The sequence below is a fragment of the Trachemys scripta genome, chromosome 5 (assembly GCF_013100865.1).
Source record: "Trachemys scripta elegans isolate TJP31775 chromosome 5, CAS_Tse_1.0, whole genome shotgun sequence".
NCBI lineage: Eukaryota > Metazoa > Chordata > Testudines > Emydidae > Trachemys > Trachemys scripta.
Window position 1 is genome coordinate 60,417,670 of NC_048302.1, and position 7,218 is coordinate 60,424,887.

Genomic DNA, 7,218 nt, shown 5'->3' on the forward strand with positions numbered 1-7,218 from the left:
TGATTATTCCGTCCTGTGTGAACTACCTTGCATTTGTCTTTATTGAACCACATTTTATTGATTTCAACCCATTGCTCTCATTTATCAAGATTATTCTCGGGCATCTCTGACAGGTACTGGATCTATAGTGACAAAATGTGTTTGAAGGTTTTGTTATGAATTTATTATAGTGCCAACAGCTCTTTGTTTAATCTCAGTTCTTAGTGTGTGTCTCTGATTCTGACTTTTCCTTTGGTATAACATCTCGAAGACAGCACAAATAAGCCTTAATAATCCTTTTCCCTCTTATTTATAAGACCCTTTCTATTCTGCAGCAATTTGGATTAAAGGGGTCTCCACTACTGTTAATTGGAGTAGCTCCACTGACTTCAGGGAAACAATACTGATTTACACCATCTGAAGATCTGGCCCAAATTCTGCAGAAAGGCACTATGGTTTTTATAGCACTCTGGTGCAGCAAACTGAACATTCTGTAACAGATTAACTCACATTTAAGAAAAAATGGTTTTTAAAAATTGAATTATGTATATTCAATCAGTATATTCTTCCTGTTATTTATGATGTTAAAATTCAATTTGACATTCACCCAAATGTTTATTGAGGCAGATTTTTGCATTGACAACACACATGTGCATTTTAGAAGTCATTGAATGGTGAAAAGCCAGAGATTTAGGCAGCTAGGTAAAAAATGGGACATATCACTTAAAATTTAGAACCCTTAAAAAGGCTGACGTGTTCGATCACGGGGAATATGTTCATAAAAATAGTGGATTATATGAAAAAATGGATAAAAAGGGGCAGGAACTTAAAACTACTTCATAGATTTATTTCTTCAAGAGCAGTACTTTGATGTCTGCTCTCAAGAGGTGAGGGCTGCAATGTGGGAGAAATCCCTAACATCTGTGGATGCGGCTGACTTGTTTGTACAAGCACAGCTCCCAAAAGAAAGGGCAAAAGCCCATAGTAAAGTAGAAAGGGGGTGTTGTTTCTGGGCAGAAAAGGAAGGTGGAGGGGGGACTAAACTCACATCTCCATGGCTGCCTACTAATATCTATCAGACCCAGGCTAAGAGGAAGATCCAAGAAAGCTTTACTTATGTGAATCCCTTAAACACATGAAGCAATGCCCTAAATATGGAGGCCCATGCTCTGATCTGTCCAGTTATACTGGAGGGTAATACAGTTACCTTCCAGTCAGAGATTTCAGAGGTGGCAGTTATTGTGAATTTTGTCAAGTCTGACAGCCTGGAAGTAGACAAAAAGTTCATTAACCAGGCCAAGGTAAATGGTAAAGTGTGCGAGGGATGGAAAGACACTGGAGCACAGATTTCTTTAGTAAGGAGAGATGTGAGTAAGGAGGCTGATATAATCCTAGGGTAGTTTAAAACCATGGTGGCTTTAGTTCCCAATACATTAGAGTGGAAATTAAAGGGTACTTTGAATGTGGGAGTTCTCAAGAATTTACCAGCTGATGCATTGGTTGGAATGACACTATCTCACTCTCTAAAGTTGTTAATATTATGAACTGTAGAAGAGGGGACTATGTCTCTGAGTTCCCAGAGGTAAATTCTGAGGAGACAGGGATAGCAGTAAGAAGGCAGGTAAGATGCATCTGAGCCCTTATCAGTGGAAAGTAGCAATGTGTCTCATGAGCAGGTGAAGGAGGAGTCAACCCCCATACCTGAGAGAGGCTGCAGTGAAAACAAAAGCCAAATGGAGTTTGCTGCAGAGCAAAGTTCAGACCCCTCACTGGAAAGCATAAGGGAGGCCCTCTACAGTAATGCCCTAAGTAGAGAGAATGGGGCAAGGGATTCTTAATAGAAGCGGGAAGGATGTACAGGGAGGCCTTCGTGGGCAAAAATAGAAGTCCTGGGGATCCCTACAAACAGTTGATGGTTCCATTAAGGCATCATGTGGCATTAACGTTACTAGCCTATCATTGTCCTTTGCTGGTCACTTGGCAACAGAAAGGACATATGAAAGGCTAAAGAAAATTAATTACTGCAGGACTTGTGACTCATGTCAGAATCTGAAGATCCCTGTAGGATACTTGCACACACCACCAGTAATCAAAGTACACCTCTACCTCGATATAACGCTGTCCTCAGGAGCCAAAAAATCTTACCACGTTATAGGTTAAACCGCATTATATTGAACTTGCTTTGATCCACTGGAGTGCGCAACCCCCTCCCCCCCCCCCGGAGCACTGCTTTACCACATTATATCCGAATTCATGTTATATTGGGTTGCATTATATCGGGATAGAGGTGTAGCATTTTGCAGGGTGGCTATGGATAGCATAAGGCCATTATCCCAGCCAATCCAGAGGGGAAAAAAATACCGATTAGTCATGGTGGATTTTGGTGCCAGGTATCCAGAAGTAGTTGCTCTGTCTAATGTGGAAGCTAAAACAATTATTAAGGAATTGTTTTCTGTATTCAGTAGAGTGCATTTTCCAAAAGAAAAAATATCAGATTGTGGGTCAGATTTCATGTTCCAGCTATTTAGTGACACATGGAATGTGCTGGAGGTATAGCAATTAAAATCTGTCTTATATCATACACAGCCAAACAATTTGGTTGAGAGGTTGAGTGGGACTCTAGAATCTATGCCGGGATGGGAAAATATGCAAACAAGATGGCCAGTGATAGGGTAACATTACATCCCAATCTGTTATTTGCTTATTCGGAGGTGCCCCAAGACTGCATAAGGTTTGCCCCCCATTTGACTTTCTATATGGGAGAAGTCAGAGGCCTCCTGGATCATCTCATCAGGGACTCCTGGGAGGGTAGCACTGAGATGGAAGGGGAACCAGTGGCTGAATATGTGCAAAGGTTTAGAGGGGATTTAAAAACTATAGTGGGAATGGTACAGGAAAACCTCACAAAAAGCCAAACAGCTCAAAAAAAAGAACAGTATAATTACAATACTTGTGAACAACCATTTGATGTGGGTGCTCTGGCACTGGTATTAATCCCTATTTAAAAAACAAAACACAAAATGGAGAATGCCTGGGAGGGAACTTTTGGGGTGGTAGAAAGGGTTAACAAGGTTACTTACAAGGTATGAAAGCCCTACAGCAGGGCTGCACCTCAGACTGTGCATATAAACAGGTTTAAAAGGTATCACAACTAAGAAGCCATTGTAAACATGATATGCTAAACAGAGGAGCATTCTAAGACACCACCTGTGTGGGATCACAACCTGCACCCAGCAGAGTATACCAGATAACTGGTAAAATGCAGGAGCAAATTCTTAAGGAGATAAAAAGCATGCCTGCTGTGGGAATAATTACTGAGTGAGAGTCCCTGTGCTGCTACAGTTGTTATGATCCCCCCAAAAGGATAGGATCATGTGGTTTTATGTTGATTACAAAAAGCTTAATGCTGTAACAGTTCCTAATGTACACATTTATGCCCAGAATTTATGACATGCTAGACACTTTAGTCCAGGCAAAATTCCTGAACTCCCTGGATTTAACAAATGGATATTGACAAATTCCCTTGGACAGTGAAGCCCAGAAGAAAAAAAAAATCAACCGTAATTACTGATTTGGAACTTTTTGAGTTCAAAGTGTTGTCTGTTGGGCTAATTGATGCAGGAGACACCTTTTAGAGGCTTGTTAACCAGGTGTTAAATGGGTTGCAGGACTTTGAAGGGGCCTAGATAGCTGATATTGCAGTCTCTAGCAATTCCTGCTGGATCATAAAAAATGCTTGGGAATTGTTCTGGAAAGACTCAAAGATGGAGGTCTGACAGTGAAAGTGCCAAGGACAGCTAAAGTCACTTACTCGGGTCATTAGGTGGTAGGGAGCCAAATTTGCCTGGATCCCTTGAAAGTTGACTCCATTGTTAACTGGCCTCTACCCAGAACCAAAAAGCAAGTGCAGTCTTTTATGACTATTTATTACCACAGGTTTGTGTGGGGAGTTCAGTGACCTTGTGTCCATTCTTGCAGGTTTTGATTTTTTGTACATATCTAACATGGTGATGCGGACAGCAGTCTGTCAAAAAGGCTTTGGTGAGGTAAAGATAATTATGTCAGGAAAGCAGGGCTGGTGCACCACCTTGCGCCACCCCCCCACCCAGCTAACCATGCCCCCCGCCCCTCTGTGGCAGCTAACCACGCCCACCCCGCCCGGGGAGCCCGCTCCAGCTCACCTCCGCTCCGCCTCCTCCACTGAGCATGCCGGCGCTGTTCTAATTCTCCTCCCCTCCCAGGCTTGCAGCGCCGATTGGAGTGGGGGCTGTGTGCTCAGTGGAGGAGGCAGAGTGGAGGTGATCTGGGGCGGGGAGCGGTTCCCCTGTGCGCCCCCCTCCCCGTTACTGCAGGAGGCCCTCCCTGCGCCCCCCACACCCCAGCTCACCTCCACTCCAACTCCTCGCCTGAGTGGGTTTTTAGGCACCCTCAACCACTAGGCGCCCTAGGCAGTCGCTCAATTTGCCTAGTGGTTGCACCGGCCCTGCAGGAAAGCCTGTTCTGGCCAGTCCAGATTTTGACAAGATGTTTGATCTGTGCATGTGTAGGAGTGATACTAATGCAAACAGGGCAAGGTAACAAAAAGCATCCCATTGATTTTGAGTAAAAAATGAAACCCCACTAAACAAAAGTACTCTGTTATAGAATGAGATTGTTATGCATATGTGTGGGTGGTTAAGCAGTTAAGACCCTACCTATTTAACAGTGGGGGTTCAGGGTTCTAACAGGTCACTTTCCATTGGTATGGCTACACAGAGCAAAAGGTAGCAACTCCAAACTGCTGCACTGGAGTATAGTCCTCTAAGAATCTGATATGGAAATTCTATACATTAAGGGTAGAGAAAATGTGGTAACTGATGCCCTGTCCAGACAGGAGAAGGCTGAACTGATGCCAGTGGCTGACTCTATTCAGTCAATGTAAGAGGGGAGATATAATTTTGGGACCTCTTGGTTCCAAGTGGCAGAGGGCACATGGGTGCATGAGGTTTGCAGGGATCCCCTGGGTTTGGTATCTACATACTAGTTCACCAAAGTGTGTCATGTAAGATCTCTACTGAAAGTCTGTATTGTGCTGATCGTAATAATACAGAAAAGATGTAAGGAGTTATGTATATATACTAAAAATTATGTTCTTAAAATCTGTGAGTTGGTGCCAGTCACCAGAAATTGACAAACATCTGCAGGGAAAAAGTCCTGTTTATCCCTCAGTCTGTCTACATGTTAATTCAGTATTCTATATCTCACAGTGAACACCTATTTACTATCTGAGCAAAATGCTAATCTAGTGATTGCAAAGTCTCCAGGGGAGATCCTAGATAGGAAAACACAGACAGGGAGGGTTATCCTGTTTGCAAGTGAAGACAATGGGTTTTTGGACTATCACCGTAGCACAGAGACAAATTGCTTCTTTCTATTGAGCCAAGAGGATAGTGTGTTTGAATCATGAACAGAAGAGCACAGCCAACCCTGATGAATATGGAGAAGAATTTTGGGAGAGCTTTTGCTCTATATGACCTGATAATGTGGTGTTAGTTATGTTTAGGTTTAAGTATGCACATTATGATTTAGTTTTATAGATAACCCTTTGTTTCCAATATTTCTGTTTCCTATCATTTGCATTTCTGTTTGGTGTCAAATGAACTTACACTTGCTTTCTGTATAAACAAAGTTAAGGGCTGTGTGGTGAGCAGTGCTGTGTTCTACAGTGTAACTAGTAAGCTGGGTGTACTGTTCCTTTATGAGAAGAGCATCTAGGAAGTCTTTGTTCAGTGGATCACGGGTGGGCATTCCAGGGAGATTCTTGGAGGACATGAGAGTTGGAAAGTGCCTATTGTTAACCTGTAAGGAGAGAACAGGGCCTATGGAGGCCTGGAAGGCAATGCTTGTGTTGCCAGAAGCTGGTGGTATTGTGGAAATGATCTATAGCAGGCACAGACAAGGCTTCCTCATGCTAAGGTCAGGTGGTAGTAAGATGTCTCACGAGCCTGGATAACCCCAGGGAAGCATCACAAACATACGAAAGCACATGTGTGCAGGACCAATACCAGGAAATGGACAGGATAACACATGTCAAAACCAAACAGAAAACCAAGCTGTTCCGCTTGCCGGTAACCTAATGAACGCATGGATTCTTGCTCTTGAAGGGTTCACCTCTGCCTTGATATGATTTGCCTAGTCTCTTTGGTACCTGTTTGGGTTCCCTGCTTTATTGGCAAATACAAACAGGAACACAGGTATGTGATGAAAACCCTTTCTTCTCACATAATGTGATTTAGGAAATAAGATGGAAACTTGTCTGAAGCAGAGTTGAGTCTGAGTCTCAAAAGTTTTGATTTGCATCCCGCTGTTAATCTGAACTTTTCAATATGTTTGAGATGTTCAGATCTAGGGATCTGGAGTTGACCCTTTTGATAGATAGACCAGAGTTATGAGGTTTGCATCCAAAACTGTACATTCCCAAAATTCAGGTATAGGATTCTGGCTCAGGCCCATCTCTCATTAAAACACAAAGGTTGGAAAAAAGTTCTGACAGTAGCTTTTTCATCTCCAAGCAGGCTGTTAGTCAGTGTCACTTGCTCTGAAGGGCAGCAAGAAGAAATATGATAAAAAACAACACTGGAAGAAAAGCCAGATACTTTATGGTAATGAAGAACTGGAGCTGTTAGTCCATTTGTAAGCTGGGCAAACATTTAACTGTCTGCTATGCTCACAGGAGGGAATAAACACTTTGGAACTTATTTCCTGAATAACTCATTCATTGCATCATCTAATGTTATAATTTGGTCCAGCATAATGCACTGTACAGTTCTAAAGAAACAAAAGTGTTTCTTGTGTGCAGTGCCCCAGGTATGGCTTATTTCCAAGAGTGAATCATAGTCACTGTCAATTACAACTGCAATCACTGCTTACACAACTTTCCACTCACTGTACTTGTGATTTATTTATTTGTATTAAGTTTACACAGAAGTAGAATTAGATATTGCATATCTTGCAAATTCTTTTAAAGGATTTACTACACTGGGAACACTTCGATATTTTTATTTATTTGGAAAATATTACCAGCTGGAGAGACATTCCCTATGCACACAATTCCGATTCTGCCACTCTTTATTCATGTTACATAGCATTTTACTTGAAATCAATAGGAAAACTTGCTGAATAAGGTGTTATTCAATGTGAATAAGGAAAGCAGAATCCATCCCAGAATGGGACTATGGCTAGAACCAGTAAAAACTTTCA